At 37.2% G+C, this 16688-nt stretch overlaps 1 pseudogene across 1 annotated transcript; it reads left to right on the top strand.

Annotated features, from left to right (window-relative positions):
* The first annotated feature begins 390 nt into the window (after window positions 1–390).
* LOC308354616 (6-pyruvoyl tetrahydrobiopterin synthase-like) lies at window positions 391–621 on the top strand (annotated as a pseudogene). The gene has a single exon. The product of its transcript is annotated as a 6-pyruvoyl tetrahydrobiopterin synthase-like (transcript).
* The last annotated feature ends 16067 nt before the right edge of the window (window positions 622–16688 follow it).

Raw genomic sequence — 16688 nt, forward strand, 5'->3', positions numbered from 1 at the left:
CAGTCAGTTAAGCATCTGCCTTCAGCCCAAGTCATGATCCCAAGGTCCTGAGATTGAGGCTCATGTGGGGCTCCCTGCTCAGCAAGGAGTCTGCTTCTCCCTCTCCCTCTGTCCCTCCCATTGCTTATGATTTCTCTGTCTCAAATAAGTCAATAAAATCTTTAAATAAATAAATAAAATACTAGCAGTGAGGTGACAAGAGCAGGAGGTATGGTTGGTTGCCACAAGGTCCCCATCATCTCCTTTAGCATGACCCACCAGCTTGACAGCAAATCTCTGAGTAACCAAGAAAACTTAAAATTGTTTGAGAAATGGAACAATCCCAATGACCATGGGCACAATTATAAAGTTGTGGTGATAGTACATGGAGCGAATGATCCTGTTACAGGCATGGTTATGATTTTGACTGACCTCAAAGAGTATATGGAGGCAATTAAGAAGCCCCTTGATCATAAGAATCTGAATCCAGATGTGCCATACTTTGCAGATGTTGTAAGCACTACAGAAAAATGTAGCTGTGCATATCTGGGAAAATCTCCAGAATTTCTTCCTCTGGAAGTTTTTTATAAAGTAAAAGTATAGGAGACTGACAATAATATTATTGTCTATAAAGGAGAATAGATTTTAGGGGTTAATACTATAGAAAGATTCATTTCTTTCCCTATTTGAAAAAGGTCTTTATCCCTTATTGTACTATTGTACTATTAAGAAGTCATTACATAACTGTCATACCTCTACATTGTTTTCTGGAGTGCCTGATTTATTGAAATCATTGTGTAAGATCTGTTGTGAATTCAAACCCATTTTAAAATGAAACCTGTAAAACAAACAAAGGATTAAATACTTTGAAATTAACCAAGGATATAAAAGACTTTTACTATAAAACATTGCTGAGGGGCACCCAGGTGGCTCAGTGGGTTAAAGCCTCTGCCTTCAGCTCAGGTCATGATCCCAGGGTCCTGGGATCGAGCCCCGCATCGGGCTCTCGGCTCAGCGGGGAGCCTGCTTCCTCCCCTCTCTCTGCCTGCCTCTCTGCCTACTTGTGATCTCTGTCTGTCAAATAAATAAATTTTTAAAAATTGCTGAAAGATATTAAAGAAGACATAAGTAAATAGAAATGCATCCTATGTTCATGGGTAAAAAGACTTAATATTGTTAAGATGTCAGTACTACCCAAAGCAACCTACAGATTTAGTATGATCCCTATCAAAATCCCAATGATGTTTTTGGCAAGAATAGAAAAATCCACCATAGAAATAACATGGAATCTCAGGGGACCCCAAGCAGCTAAAATAATCTTGAAAAAAAAACAATGCTGGAGGACTCATACTTCCTGATTTAAAAACTTATCACAAAGCTATAGTAACTAATACAGTATGGTCCTGGCATAAAGACAGATGTTTGGACCAATGGAATAGACCAGAGTCCAGAAATAAATCCTGCCATATGTAGTCAAATGATTCTTCACAAGGGTGTCATGGTCACTCAATAGGGAAAGGATAGTCTTTCCAACAAAATGTGCTAGGAAAAGTGGATATCCATATGCAAAAGAACAAAGTTGGATCCTACCTAACACCATACACAAAAATTAATTCAAAATGAACCAAAGACCTAAGTAACCAAAGACCTAAAACTATAAAACTCTTAGAAGAAAACACAGGGCAAAAGCTTCACAACACTAGACTTAGCATAAATTCTTGGATGACACCAAAGATATAGGCAAGAAAAGAAAAAATAGTCAAGTTGGACTTTGCAAAAAGTTTTAAATTTTATGCCTCATAGATTAAAAAGGATTAAGAGTACACTTATCTTCATGAGCACTGAGTAATGTATAGAATTGTTGAATCATTATATTGTACACCTGAAACTAAATAACATTGTATGTTAATTATACCTGAATTAAAATTTTTATAAAAAGAATTTCTAGGTGTGAGACTCCAGTGATTCTAATGTGCCCACAGACCTATTGTTCCCAAATTAGGTATGCATCAGAATCAAGTGAGAAGACACTATAGAATACAGAGGCCCAAATTTATTTAACCAAGCATAGGACTTGGGTCTTTCCATTTTTAAGTAGTTCCCCAGGGAATTTCTGCTATCTAACAAAGTTCTTGAGAACCACTCCATAGACTACGCACACAAACAAAAAGCCTCAAAAGGCAACGGAGTAAATCTATTAACAGAGTAAATAGGGAACTATTTGCAAATGATATATTTGATAAGGATTAATATCTAGAATAAATATAAAATCTTAAATCTCAACAGCAATAAAACAAAGAACCCAACTCCAAAATGGGCAAAAAAACTTGAATGGACATTTCTTCAAAGACGATATATAAATGTTATGTAAAGCACAAGAAAAGATGCTCAACATCACTAATCATTAGAGAAATGCAAATCAAAACCACAATGAGATACCATCTCACACACATTCAGATGGCCACCATCATAAATCAATTAATCAATCAATAGAAAATAACAAGTCCAGAGAGGATGTGGAGAAATTGGAACAACTGTACACTATTAGTGGTAATGTAAAATGATGCAGCCACTGTGGAAAACAGTATGAGAGTTCTTCAACATTTTTTAAATAGAATTACCATATGATCCAGCAATTCCATTTGTGGTTATATAACCAAAAGAACTAAAGAAGATTTTCAAAGATGTATCTGTATATTCATGCTCACAGCAGCATTATTTACAATAGCTAAAATGTGGACACAACCCCTGTGTCCACTGATGGATGAATGGATAAGCAAAATGTGATACATACATATAATGGAATATCATTCAGACTTTTTAAAGAAAGGAAATTCTGACATACGGTATAGCATGAATGAACCTCAATTGTATTATGCTAAGTGAAATAAGCCAATCACAAAAAAAAAAAACCACATATGATTCTACTTATGTAAAGCACTTAGATTAGTCAAAATTATAGACAGAGGAAGCAGAATGGTGGTTGCCAGGGGCTATAGTGGGGGAGGAAAGGGGAGCTGTTGTTTAATGGGAACAGAGTTTCAGTTTTTACAAGATGAAAAGAGTTCTGGAGATGGATGATATTGATGGTTGTACAATATGAACGTACTTAATACTACCAAACTGTACTCTTAAAAACAATTAAGATGATGAATTCTATGTTATGTCTATTTACCACAATTTTAACAATAAGAAAAAACCTCCAGTAGGAACATCTCCAAAAGATGAAAAAGATACATTACCTGAATTTTTTGATAAATTAAGGAGAGATGTAAACTTCCGGTGGAGGTGAAGGGGAGGGCATGCCTGGGTGGCTCAGTCATTAAGCCTCTGCCTTCCGTTCAGGTCATGATCTCATCGGCATTGAGTTCCCTGCTTGGCAGGGGAAACCTGCTCACAACCCCTGCTTGTGTTTCCTGTCTTGCTGTGTCTCTCTCTGTCAAATAAATAAATTAAATCTTTAAAAATAATAATAATAAACTTCCAAGGGGTAAATTAAGGATAAGAGATACACACAGAGAAAACAAAGCAAATGCAACACAAGACAATTATTAATTCCAGCAAAAGACATTTTAAAATCTATGCAAGTAAAGAAAATAATCACTGTACAATACATAAATAAGCTAGGCCCACCTCTGACATTTGGGGAAGGGGCAGGGGAAAGATAAATGAAGGCCCATATATCATATAACTATACATTTTTAAAATGTAAATCAAGCTAAAAAAAAAAAGTATTAAATAAAATACATCCTATCCTCCTACCTTAAGTAAATCACCTAGAAGGCCAGGATTGAACCCTGATACTTCTCAGAGTTCCACACCAGAGCTAAGCAGTAGATGGAGAGCTAGCTACTGACCTCAAACCAAGAGCCTACCCCTTTTTATTCCAGCCTCAAGGTCCAGCCCACACACTGAAGAAATTTGTGGGCATGTTTAAAGACCAACCCATGTATCCAAGCTCAGATCATACCCTCACACTTTCCCCATAGATGCATACACAGGCGGCACCATCCACCTTCAGTGGGACACATGAGAATGGGTCCTGCACAGGCTATAGAAGCAGCTTCAGGGGGCACCTGGGTGGCTCAGTAGGTTAAAGCCTCTGCCTTCGGCTCAGGTCATGGTCCCAGGGTCCTGGGATTGAGCCCCACATCAGACTCTCTGTTCAGCGGGGAGTCTGCTTCCTCCTCTCTCTCTGCCTGCCTGTCTGCCTACTTGTGATCTTTCTGTGACAAAAAAAAAAAGGGGGGGGGGGGACGCCTGGGTGGCTCAGTTGGTTGAGCAGCTGCCTTTGGCTCGGGTCATGATCCTAGCGTCCTGGGATCGAGTCCCACATCGGGCTCCTTGCTTGGCAGAGAGCCTGCTTCTCCCTCTGCCTATGCTCGCTCACTCTCTCTCCCACTCTCTCTCTGACAAATAAATAAATAAAGTTAAAAAAAAAAAAAAAAAGAAGAAGAAGAAGCAGCAGCTTCAGGGTCATTTAGGCAGGGAATTCAGGGACCCAAAGTGAGATCTGGAAAGGGAGTTTCTTTGGTCCTCTGAATTCCACTCCTAGGGAGAAAGGCCAGAGCAAAAACTTCTAAAGTCTGGCTCACAAGACATGGACCCCCTTTGCAAGTGTCTAAGAGTAGTACTGGGCTCACCTGAAAACAGCATTTATAAAATCATGTTAACACAAATAAATATTAATATAAAAATCTTAACATATGGATTTTTCAGAAGGATGAGGGGGATGGGAAACATGCAGTACAGTGCTTGGTAACAAGTGGAAAATGATTAAAGAAAGATAAAGTCTAATCTTTTATGGTAGGAAGTCAATAGATGATGTCTAACTGTAAAAAACATAAAAGTTGCCATACCATTGTGTTATTTTGAGATATAAAGGAAAATGAAAAAGAAATATCTAAAAATCACTGAGCTCTAGGAAACAAAAAAGGAGGGAGAACAGAGTTGTAAGGGAGTATTATCCTTCATTAAAAGCATTGTAGACAATAGCCAAACTAAGGAAAGAACCTAGATGTCCATCAACAGATGAATGGATAAAGAAGATGTGGTATACATATACAATGGAATACTATGCAGCCATCAAAAGAAATGAAATCTTGACATTTGCAACAACATGAATGGAACTGGAGGGTATTATGCTGAGCAAAATAAGTCAATCAGAGAAAGACAATTATCATATGATCTTTCTGATATGAGGAATTTGAGAGGCAGGGCAGGAGGTTGTGGGGGGTAGACAAGGACAAAATGAAACAAGATAGGATCTGGAGGGAGACAAACCATAAGAGACTTTTAATCTCACAAAACAAACTGAGGGCTTCTCGGGGGTGGGGAGGGTAGGGATAGGGTGGCTGGGTGATGGACACTGGGGAGGTTATGTGATATGGTGAGTGCTGTGAAATGTGTAAGCCTGATGATTCACAGACCTGTACCCGTGGGGCAAATAATACATTATATGTTAATAAAAATAACTTAAAAAAATTGTGGAGCTACTTGACAACTGTACACATATTAACTTTGATACTAAAAAAAGAATATAATGCAAAGAAAAATTTTTCAAATGTATTTCTCAACTTCATATGAGCTCTGCAAAGTTTTTCATAACCCAGTCCTTTAAGAAAAACAAAAATGTAAGAAGCAGAGGATTAGGGGAGAATGTTAACATTTAATATGTAAAATGAACACTAGTGATAGGAAAGTGTTTCAGATTAACATTATTTTAGGTTTTTGAGGGCACTACTTATTTAAATTAATTCATTTATTGAATTAATTAAGGTATTTATTGAACATCTATATGACAGGTATTGGGCTAGGAGCTGGTGATAGAGAAGTGAAACAAAATTCTTAAAAGACATGTTTTCTGCCCCTACAAAGCTTAATATTCAGTCCAGGTGAAACTGTGGAATCAAATATTCATTCACTGAATATAAAATATCAACTGTGAAACTTGCTATGAAGCAAAGTTCTTGGTGCTATGAGTGCACAGAACAGATAAACCTGATTCAATGGAAAGAATGGGAAAGATTTCCCCAGAAATAACACATGAGCAAAGATCTCATAAATGACTGAGTAATAACCGACCCTTTCAGGAGTCCCACAACCCCCCCTCCCCGGGGAAGTGCCTGCCTTAATATCATCCTCAGTGCTAGGCACAGAGCAGCCCTAAGAAAAGGACTCAGTAAGGAAGCGTTAATGGAGTTCAAACCTAGCAGCTGAGGCCCTAGGTCAATTAGAAGCCCTGTAGCTAAAGATCTGCTTTAGCATGGGGGCACCTGGGTGGCTCAGTGGATTAAAGCCTCTACCTTCAGCTCAGGTCATGATCCTAAGGTCCTGGGATTGAGCCCCGCATTAGGCTATCTGCTCCACAAGGAGCCTGCTTCCCTTCCTCACTCTCTGCCTGCTTCTCTGCCTACTTGTGATCTCCATCTGTCAAATAAATAAATAAAATCTTTTAAAAAAAAAATCTGCTTTAGCATGGTTGCTAAAGTCTTGGAGGAAGTACAGGGAGAGAGAAGGGGACACACCAAATCTCATTTTGTAAAAACCAACAGGCTACAACATGGAAAACGAATTGACGGGGGAAAAGAGTAGATGCAAGGAGACTATGTGGCAGGTCAATCAAAGATAAAAACAGATTAAGTGTATGCAAAGAAATGAGTACCTTAAATAAGTAATTATTACACTGCAGGCTATTTTTTCTTACACCTGACTAAAACACTTTCACAGCTGGAACTTTCAAGTCACCTTACAATACACCATGTTTGAAAGGCATTTAACTCCTAAACCCATTAAGAGATTCTCTTGTTACTTTATCACAATATTTATTACCCAGATGGTGTTAAACCATCTAAATTCAATCATCAGAAATAGGTAATAACAACTGCGGTGCCTGGGGGGCTCAGCCCATTAAGGATCCAACTCTTAATTTCAGCTCAGGTAATGATCTCAGGGTTGTGAGATCGAGCCCCACATCAGGCCCCATGCTCAACAGAGTCCGCTTGAAGATTCTCTCCCTCTGTCCCCCACTCACACACGCTCTTGCATGCTCTCTCTCTCTCTCTCTCTCTCTCTCAAATAAATATTTTTTTTAAAGAAACAGGTAATAATAATTAGTGATCAAAAGAAACATCTAAGCTACTTTGGAGAGGCCAGATTGACCTGTAGTCTACTCCAGTCTTCTCTTTTCTTATATTGGGAGTTGTGTGCTGCTCTATAGGGTTTTGTTAGCATGCTTGCTTCCATTTCAAGGCTTAAGGAAGAACTTTCTGGTAAATTTCTTAGAGGTATATGATGCCGTGCAATTGAGCTACTTTGGCAGTGTGTTAATTTTGGGTTTTTGATACATCGCATCTGTAAGAACCATTCCTTTATGTTTGTAACAAAAACCAGCAGGATAATATCAATATCTACTTTATTTTCTAAGAACCAATCATTTTATGGGAAAAGAAAAGATATTTCACCATTTTGGTGCTTTTTTTTTGACAGCTCTTAAAAACAGACTCAATATTCCACCCTGTGAACTTTACAACAATGTCATATTTCCTTTTAACTTAAGTTGCAAGTTCAAACACAGATACGATTTACAGAGTTATCTGTTCTACTCTGAAGCAGCCTAAATGTCCAAGATGTTCTCGATTCTTTTTTTATAAGAGAAATAAATAAAACAATCACAAAATAAATTAACATTTCTGACAAAAATGTTATTTTTCTCACTAAATTTTCCCTTACTTTCTCTCTATTCTTTCAATCTACAAATTCATTGCATCCTTTCTCACATCACATTCAGCTTCAGACTTAAATTCTGTAGTTTACTTCTAAGTCCCCGATAGTAGTAACTGTATGCTTCACTTATTTTTCATTATTATCCCTAAAATATCCATCTACTCTTCCTACCCTGGAGGTTAGTGATGATGTTAGGATCTTTTATACTCTCAGTATCTCAGTAAGAAGACTCCCAATTCCTTCCTAATTAACATGCTGCCTTTTGTCCTGTGCCTTCACCTATCCAATTTAAAGCAAAGTAATCTACCTCAACATGTGCATGAAAATACCAAATCTTATCATTTCAACTGACCTTGAATTCTATTCCAGTATTACCTGTCAGCAATAGGAACTAAGCATTAGAAAATAAATATTTCTCATAACTGAACAGTAGATCTGCTATATATTCTCACAAGGCAAAGAAAAAAATTCCATAAAGCATATAGAACCATTTGCAAGTTGTTAAAATCAGAACATAATTTTAAGGAGAATCACACTGTTAATGAAAAATGTTGTTCATGTCTTCTACAAAGTCATTTAATATAGTCTCCAAGTTTGGTACCTCAGTTTCCAAATTATGTACCCAAAACTGAAACAACTCTCAGTATCTGTTTACATGCCATAAATAGTATAAGTAGTGATTTGCTCTCTACTACAATGTTGACCAGTATAGACAATCTTGGTGAAATAAACTATAAAAAATTTTCAAAAATTTAAAACTATCTGCCCAAATAATCACTTAAATTTTGACCCATGCATAATAAAGGCATTTAACCTAGTTATTCTCCTTATTTACTTCTGCTTCTCAAAACCATCTTCTTCTCAAAGCCTTCTCGTGACTAATAATTCTCTAGTCACTTTATCAGAACAGTAAAACATAGCACCTAATGGTTCTTTGATTTTGTTGCCATTGGTTGGTTGGTTGGTTGTTTCCCTTAATTTAGATACAGGCTTCCTAAAGTCTTGGTACATGCCTTTAAATTCTTTTCTAATATTCCTATCACCCAAGAAGAGAGATCCCCTGCACAAGGTACACTTGCCTTCATTACAGAATTACTCAGACCCTACTGGTTCTATTCTGGATAGACCTATGGATAAGTTAAAGAGCTCTGCCTCTGTTAGAAATCTTTCAGTTGCAAGTGGGGGAGGGGATCTAAAACTGGCTTAAACAAAAATGTATGTACTATTTAAATGAAAAGCCCACATCGAGTAGTAACTTCAGGTGTGGTTTTATTCAGGACTCAGGTGTTATCACCAATATCTTCTGAGTTGACTCCATTCTCAGACTCCCTACAGTGGTTCCTGCAACTTCAGACTCCCATAATCATCACATGTTGGCCACAGCTAGGAGGAGAGTCCAACAAAAGTGCAAACAAAAGTTTGGAATAAGTCTTCTCTGTTGAAATTGGCCAGGTTGTTGGTGCTGATGGGCTTGGCTTGGGTAAGAACTCCAGCTATAGTGTCCAGGGGTAGAGACAGCTCCAACCCAAAGTTTGTGGGCCAGAAGGGAGACAGAGCGGCCTCCAGGCAAAATTGTGCTGGGAGTGGGAACATGGACAAGGGGGGACAAAAACCAATCCACAGCCACTTGTAGTCCTGTATTCACTTTTGAGTTTTAGGGAATTTGTTATTATTTTTCCTAGAGATGAATATGGTCAGAACAGTAATCCTCTTATGGGATCTGTAGTAGGCTGCCATTGATGTTCCATAATGGCAAACACATTCTACAGAACTACCAGATAAAATACTTACTTGTTCTTCCAGAAACAATTTCCAAATTTGTATAACATTAAAATGGCAGATTTACTAATAGTGTATCTAAGTGTTCTTAAGTGTGCTCTTCTCAAGCTTTCAAAATAACAAAATCATGAGTTTTTTATTACCTGTTTTGCGGTATTATGAACAGTCATACCGTAGATAAATGCCTTCTATTAATTTATAAGTTCTAATTTTTTTGTATTAGTTTTCTCTAATTAATAGGAGTTCTAAAATAGTTCCTGGAGTTGACAGTTCTCACCTCATGATTTTAGTTATTTTGAACCTTTTAAACATGGCATTAAAAGCTCCCTTTGGCAAGGAGGAACGTGTAAAATGTCTGTCGTTAATGTATCCTGTTCCTACCAAGAGGGCCATTCCTTTTAGCACTTTCAAGCCAGGTAACTGTGTTCTACACTGTCACTGTCTTTTTCTCTTTTATAAACACTTGAGAAACACGTCAAATGTCATTCTCCCATTTCCTCTCCCTCTTCCTTCCCTTCAAATATTTTGGTAAAAAACAAAATTTTCCAGAAATACATTTGGATTTATTTATCTATTAGAAATGTATCTTTGCATACTGTGGAATATTTTTAAGCAACACCAAGGGTTCCTTTACTTTAGTGTTTTTTGGTTTTTGGCCTCTTGTCAATTTCTTCCCACACTTACTCCTTTCCATAAAGTTGACTTTTTTTCCTATTCAAACTTCTGTCAGATTTTTGCTTGTCTTCTCCTCTTCCCCTTAAGGCATGTTAGTAGCTTCTTAAAGATGCCTTCTATAAACAACTCTTCCAAGGACAAGGATACTGCTTAAACCTAAAACCACCATTTTAAGGTTATTTTTGTGTTTTATGTACATATCAAAAATACAGACTGAAAGAAGTAGAGTCATAAAATAAAATATTCTTAAGCTTATTAATTTTCCATATTTATATATACAAACACTGTGAGTCCCAATATAGTAATTTAAAGCACTGGATATTTTTATCTATTGATTTTAATTAAGTTTACTTTAGGTTGTCTGGATTTCAAGTAAGAGAGAAAGGAGAAATAGATGAAAATATCACAAGCAAGCTTTTTATCCCAGCTCTTAGGGGAAAAAAACTAATAAGCAACCTCCACAGTGAATTTCTAGTGAATCATTAACCAGGGATTTGTTGCCTTGGTTACTGAGCCAGGTAGAGATTCCAGTAAAAAAGCAATGTGACCTATGAGCTCAGAAAACTGAAGAAGTGAAATTTCTGCATGATGATATTTGCGGTTTTTACAGAAAGAAATGAAAACAGTAAAAATGTATGTTAAAATAAAAAGGAAAAAAGAATACTTTGAGTTTTGAACTAACGTAAACGACATTTACACACACACATACACATACACACACACTTAAAATAGCAATGGTATGCGTTTGCTTGCAAGACTTTATAAAACATAGACTATTTCCAATATGAGACATCTCTCCTAGAAAACAAAGCACTTTGCTTTTCATTGGTAACTGGACATTCTACTGGTAGAGAATATTTTGATAATAATAGAGTCATAAGACAAGCATTCAGAAAGCAGAATAATTGAGTATATTTTACAGGCAAAACACCTCTGTGTCTTTTTCACTGAGTTATAGGTGTATGGTTCTTTACATTATACTATATCCAAATAAGAATCACATAAGTATTGGTACCAAACCTAAAACCAAAGGCAAAAGTGAGAGGCAGAATTTGAAGGCATAACTTCAAGCATTACCATTATCTTAGGTTGAAACTAACTGTACAATAAACTCAGATTCACACTGAAGATGTTGACGGTCTACTAACCAACATCCAGTGATGGCAGAGAGAGACTACATTATCCATGATGGTTCATTTTGTTCCATTTCTCTGGAGAATCCTGACAATCCCTACCTCCCACTCTTTCAAGACAATTCTTCAGGCCAGTCCAATTTACACAAAAACAACCCAATGATAGAGTAAAAGATTGACAAATTCACAGTGGTTCCATGGATGAGAATGAGCCATTTAATAAGAATTAAATTCTTAAATTTAATTTTTCAATTCTTCAGTTTTGCCAACAAGTTGGTGATAACCGGGCAACATAACATAGGCAATAGGACAGAGTTTCGGAGTCAGTTTGCCTGGGTTTATATTCTAACTCTATCAATTACTGACTGGTGGCTCTGAAAGTAAGTGTCTGAGCCCTGGTTACTCAGTTATGCAATGGGAACACTCATACTCCAGAAGAATGATTGTAATCAAAACTCAGTGAGATTATATATACGAAGCTTCTAGCTCAATAAAAATGGGTATCTTTATTCCTTCCTCTTTCCCACATGGAAAACTTCCATTTTTCATTTTAAAAAATCAGATTTCCTGAAATGCTTAAATTTGGGATTCTAAAATTTTGAACATTTTCCACATACATCCTTTAAGAGCTATTTTTTAAGTGCAATATTACTATTGGTCTCTTCATCTGGAACTTTCCTTCAATACACATAAATTCTCTGACACAAAGCTGGAAATAAAAGTTAAAAGGATAGACTTAATGCTCAGATTGTGGTGTAAATTCCTAAAGTGTGCACTTTGTTTACTCCAGGCCCAAACCTGAATGCAGTCACATAGGGTTCACACTTAATCTCACAGCCCCAAATATGCAGTATTCATGATCAACATATATTCTCAATCATAAATTACTGAGTTTATGATCTTCCCACCATCCTCCTATCTGTAATTGTAAATTTTCTTTTACCATTATGAATCCACTCTGGGAAATTAACTTACTTTGTTTGAGCTTAGTGCTGGACTAAGTAAGATAAATGTTTGGCATCTGTGGTTTATTGCAAATTCTACAGAACGTGCTTAGATTTGCTTTATTCCCAATCTGGCCTTATTTAGGCTTCTCTTTTTATGAACATAATGGGCATTCTGCCTTTATTTCCTGTCAAACAAGATGCTTACTTGTTTACTGACCCTTTACCTTTCAGAGACAGCCAAATTCTAAGATGTGTAAGTATATTACACAAATTTCAAATTTTTTGAGTTCATTTTTAATTAAGAATTATCTTACTGGTAGCAATAACCAAATAGCAAAAATACCACTGGGGCTTTAAATTATATGCTTAATAAAACCTTTTTCTTAATTTATCTATTACTCAAATAGCACATTATACTTCATATACAAGAGATGATTTTTAAATATTAGTCGGTAAGATTAAAGACTTGTTTAATAATAATATTTGAAGGTTTCAATTTTACGAAGAATATTTTTATTCTAAATTCCCTGTTTTCATGTATAAGTCTAGTCTATGAACATGGTTCTCTGATCTATTGTCAGGTCCTGAAGTAGATATAACAAGCAATGTGATATGGTTCCTGCTTTCAAGGGGTAAATAGTCTCCCAAATGGGACAAGGGTGTAAACAAGTCATTACTATACTGTATTAGCCAGAGTTCCCTGAAAAAAATAGCTTGAGGCAAGAGGAAGCTCTTAAGATTCATCAGAAGCATACAGTTCCCGGGGCGCCTGGGTGGCTCAGTGGGTTAAAGCCTCTGCCTTCGGCTCAGGTCATGATCCCAGGGTCCTGGGATCGAGCCCCATGTCGGGCTCTCTGCTCGGTGGGGAGCCTGCTTCCTCCTTTCTCTCTGCCTGTCTCTCTGCCTGTCTCTCTGCCTACTTGTGATCTCTGTCTGTCAAATAAATAAATAAAATCTTTAAAAAAAAAAAAAAAAGCATACAGTTCCCGAGGGAGCAGAAGTAAGGAAAACTGTAAGTAAAGCTGGAAAGATGGGAAGCAATCCAAAGTGATGTATTACTGGGCTGGCAACTCCTTCACAATAAATCCTAAAAAGACACAACTGGTCACTGGTAGTGCACTTGCTCAGCTACTCAGATGTCCACATAGGGACACTCAGCTCAGAGAAAGAAATCCATGGGAAGTAAAGAAGGAATACAGTAAAAGATAACACTCTGTCCTGGTAGATCTCAGTATGGTCCACACTGTCCAATATAAGCTTAAGCCTATATAAATGTGTGGACTATCTTTCTCTAACAAGAAATCTCACCTCCCATGGGAGCAGTGGGCTTAACAAAGACTATGATTCAGAAGAGAACAAATAAACCCATTAACTGTTACCCTCAAACATGTCAAAAATTTCAGACACAGTTTTCAATGGCAGAAATTAATAGTTGACTTATTTCCCCCTCTATGACAGGTGGCGCTCTCTTTATTGTGTCTTGCTGTTTGCCCACGTGACTTTTTATTCTTTCCTAGATAAATTCCCCCTGAAGAGAAGATAAGCAAAGTCAAACACAGGGGTGATAACTAGTCAAAGATTTTTATTTTTATGGTGCTATGAACTATAGCTTTTAGAATTCAGCCTCCATATAGGCTGCTCATGAGAATTCAATTTATGACTCCATTTAGCCATTTTCTCATTCTATGGGCATTGAAGTATAAGTAGATAAAAAATTTGTATATTGATACCAATTTTTGTGAATAAAATGATTTCATTCTGAACACACCTACCTGTGTCTTCTCCATGAAAATAGAGGTCTTAGATTTCTAAAATCTCAGTTTTTATTCTTTTCAGCAATTCATACATACTTATTAGCCATCTATATGCTTTTTACTGCTGCAGACATTATGAGTGGTTCCAAAAACTAACCTCTCTCTTTACAGAGCTCACTATTTGGTTAAGGAAACAATACAGAATCAATATATCAAGGACAGAAGTTGCTACGGGGATTTGTTGAGGCCAACACATATCCCTAAAATAGTTAATAATTATAACTATAAAAGGTAAAGTATAAAAACACAAGAAACTGTTAAAATAGTTTGAAAAGAAAGAAATGAATGTTTGAGAACTCAAAGAAAATTGATAGGAGTGGTAGTAAATAAACTTTACCTGAAGAATACCCAGACCTTACATATGTGAAGCAGAAAAGGAAAGAACAGCCCACTTACAGGGAAATAGCATGAGCAAAGGAACACAGATAGAAATAAGCATAGCAAGATCTTGGGACAATGGGGGAAACTAAGAAGAAAGCCAGTAGATCAAAGGGTAGTGGTTGAGGAAGAACAGGAAATAAAACTGGTAAGATGGCAGAGAGAAAGAGTTGAAATCCAATACACCATGGCATGGATTTTTAAATACCCATTAAATCTTATAGCTTAATTCTCCAGCTAAGTTTGTTCAACCTTGCTAACCTTCCAGAAATCCAAAATAAAATTACTAATCATAGAAATCTTGATCAAGATGGCAGGAAAGATCCTCAGCTTACCAACTCCCACAGACACACAAAACTACAACTACAGTTGACCCTTGAACAACATAGAAGTTAGGAGTTTCAATACTATGCACAGCCCCAAATCCACACATAATTTTTTTACTTCCTAAAAACTTAACTACTAATAGCTTCCTGTTGACCAGAAACCTTACTGATAACATAAACAGATGATTAACACATATTTTGTATGTTATATGTATTATGTACTATATTCTTAAAATAAAGTAAGCTAGAAAAAAAAAGAGAAAATCCTAAGAAGAGAAAATACATTTATAGCAGCTTACCGTACTTATCAAAAAAATTCAAGTTTAAGTGGACACATACAGTTCAAACCCATGTTATTCAAGGGTCAACTGTACATGTAGAACAATACTCTCCAAGGACAACCTGATGACTAGCAGAACAACTTTTCCACAACTAAAGGTCTAAATAAAAAAGACACACTGAGAAGGGTAGGAGGGGCAGAGATGTAGTCTAGTCAGGACTTACACCCCCAGATGGCAACATACAAGTACAACAGATATCACAAACATGAAGGTCCTCCCTAAGGAGCAAGGAGTTCAAGCCCCACATTGGGTGACCTAGCTCTAGGGACATGTACCAGAAGAGCTTTGAAAATCAGCAGGGCTTAACTTGAGGAGAATCAGAGGGCCACAGAAACCAAAACTTTACTCCTGAAAGGTTCATACACAATCTCAGTTGTTCTGAGACCTAGCACAAAGTCAGCAGTTACAAAAGAACCTGGATCATACATAAAGGAGATTTACTGACTAATGTTAGTGCATGTACCAGAGGGGCGGTGATCTATAGAAACTACCGTGAACAGAAGTGCTAATGGGCTTTTTTTTTCTTTCTTTCTCTTTCTTTCTTTTTTTTCTTTCTTTCTCTCTCTCTTTCTTTCTTTCTTTCTTTCTTTTTCTTTCTTTCCCTCTTTTTTTTTTAAGTCTCCTTCTTTCTAGCTGTCTCAGCCCCGTCCCAATTTCTGATCTTCTCCATCCACCTTGCAAGCACCACCTGATATACTCCAGCATTCTCCTGCAGGTCCACACCGGCAGGCACCCTCTCCAAAGCAGCTCCTGCCCAACACTGGGTTGACAGTTTCAGCCAAGGCCAAGACCAGCAACCCTGTAAAGTGGCTCCTGGGGAAGCCACCCTGTCTCCCAGCATGCTATAACAATTGGCCAGCATCATAGCCAGTCATGCTAGGTGCTAGCCTCATCAACCAGCATGCCCACAATAGTCACAGCTCAGCCATCACAGGAGAGTGCATGCAGCCCCCAGATGGGATACCCCTGGAGCACCTAGTTCTGGTCAGCAGCCAATTGTACTTGTGACCCCACAGTACACCTTCTATATAAAGCCACTCCTCAAGACAGAAAGAGCTAATCTAGTTAATACATAGAAACACAGAGATTCAGACAAAATGACAAGACAAAGAAGTATGTTCCAAACAAAAGAACAGGGCAAAAATTCAAAATAAGAACTAAACAAAATAGATATTAGTAATCTACCTGATAAAGAGTCCAAAGCAATGATCATGAAGATGCTCAATAAACTCAGGAGAAAAACAGATGAATGCAGTGAGAACTTCAACAAAGAGACAGAAAATATTTTTAAGGGGCGCCTGGATGGCTCAGTCATTAAGCATCTGCCTTCGGCTCAGGTCACGATCCCAGTGTCCTAGGATGGAGTCGTTTATCAGGCTCCCTGCTCAGCAAGGAGTCTGCTTCTCCCTCTCCAGCTCCCCTCTGCTTGTGTTCCTTCTCTTGATATCTCTCTCTGTCATAAATAAATAAAATCTTTAATATATATATTAAAAATAATCACAGCTGAATAATATAATAACTGCAATGAAAAACACATTAGAGGGAATCAGTATCAGATTAGATGGTGCAGAAGAACAAATCAGCAGTCTGG

Source organism: Martes martes, assembly GCF_963455335.1.
Source record: "Martes martes genome assembly, chromosome: 13".
NCBI lineage: Eukaryota > Metazoa > Chordata > Mammalia > Carnivora > Mustelidae > Martes > Martes martes.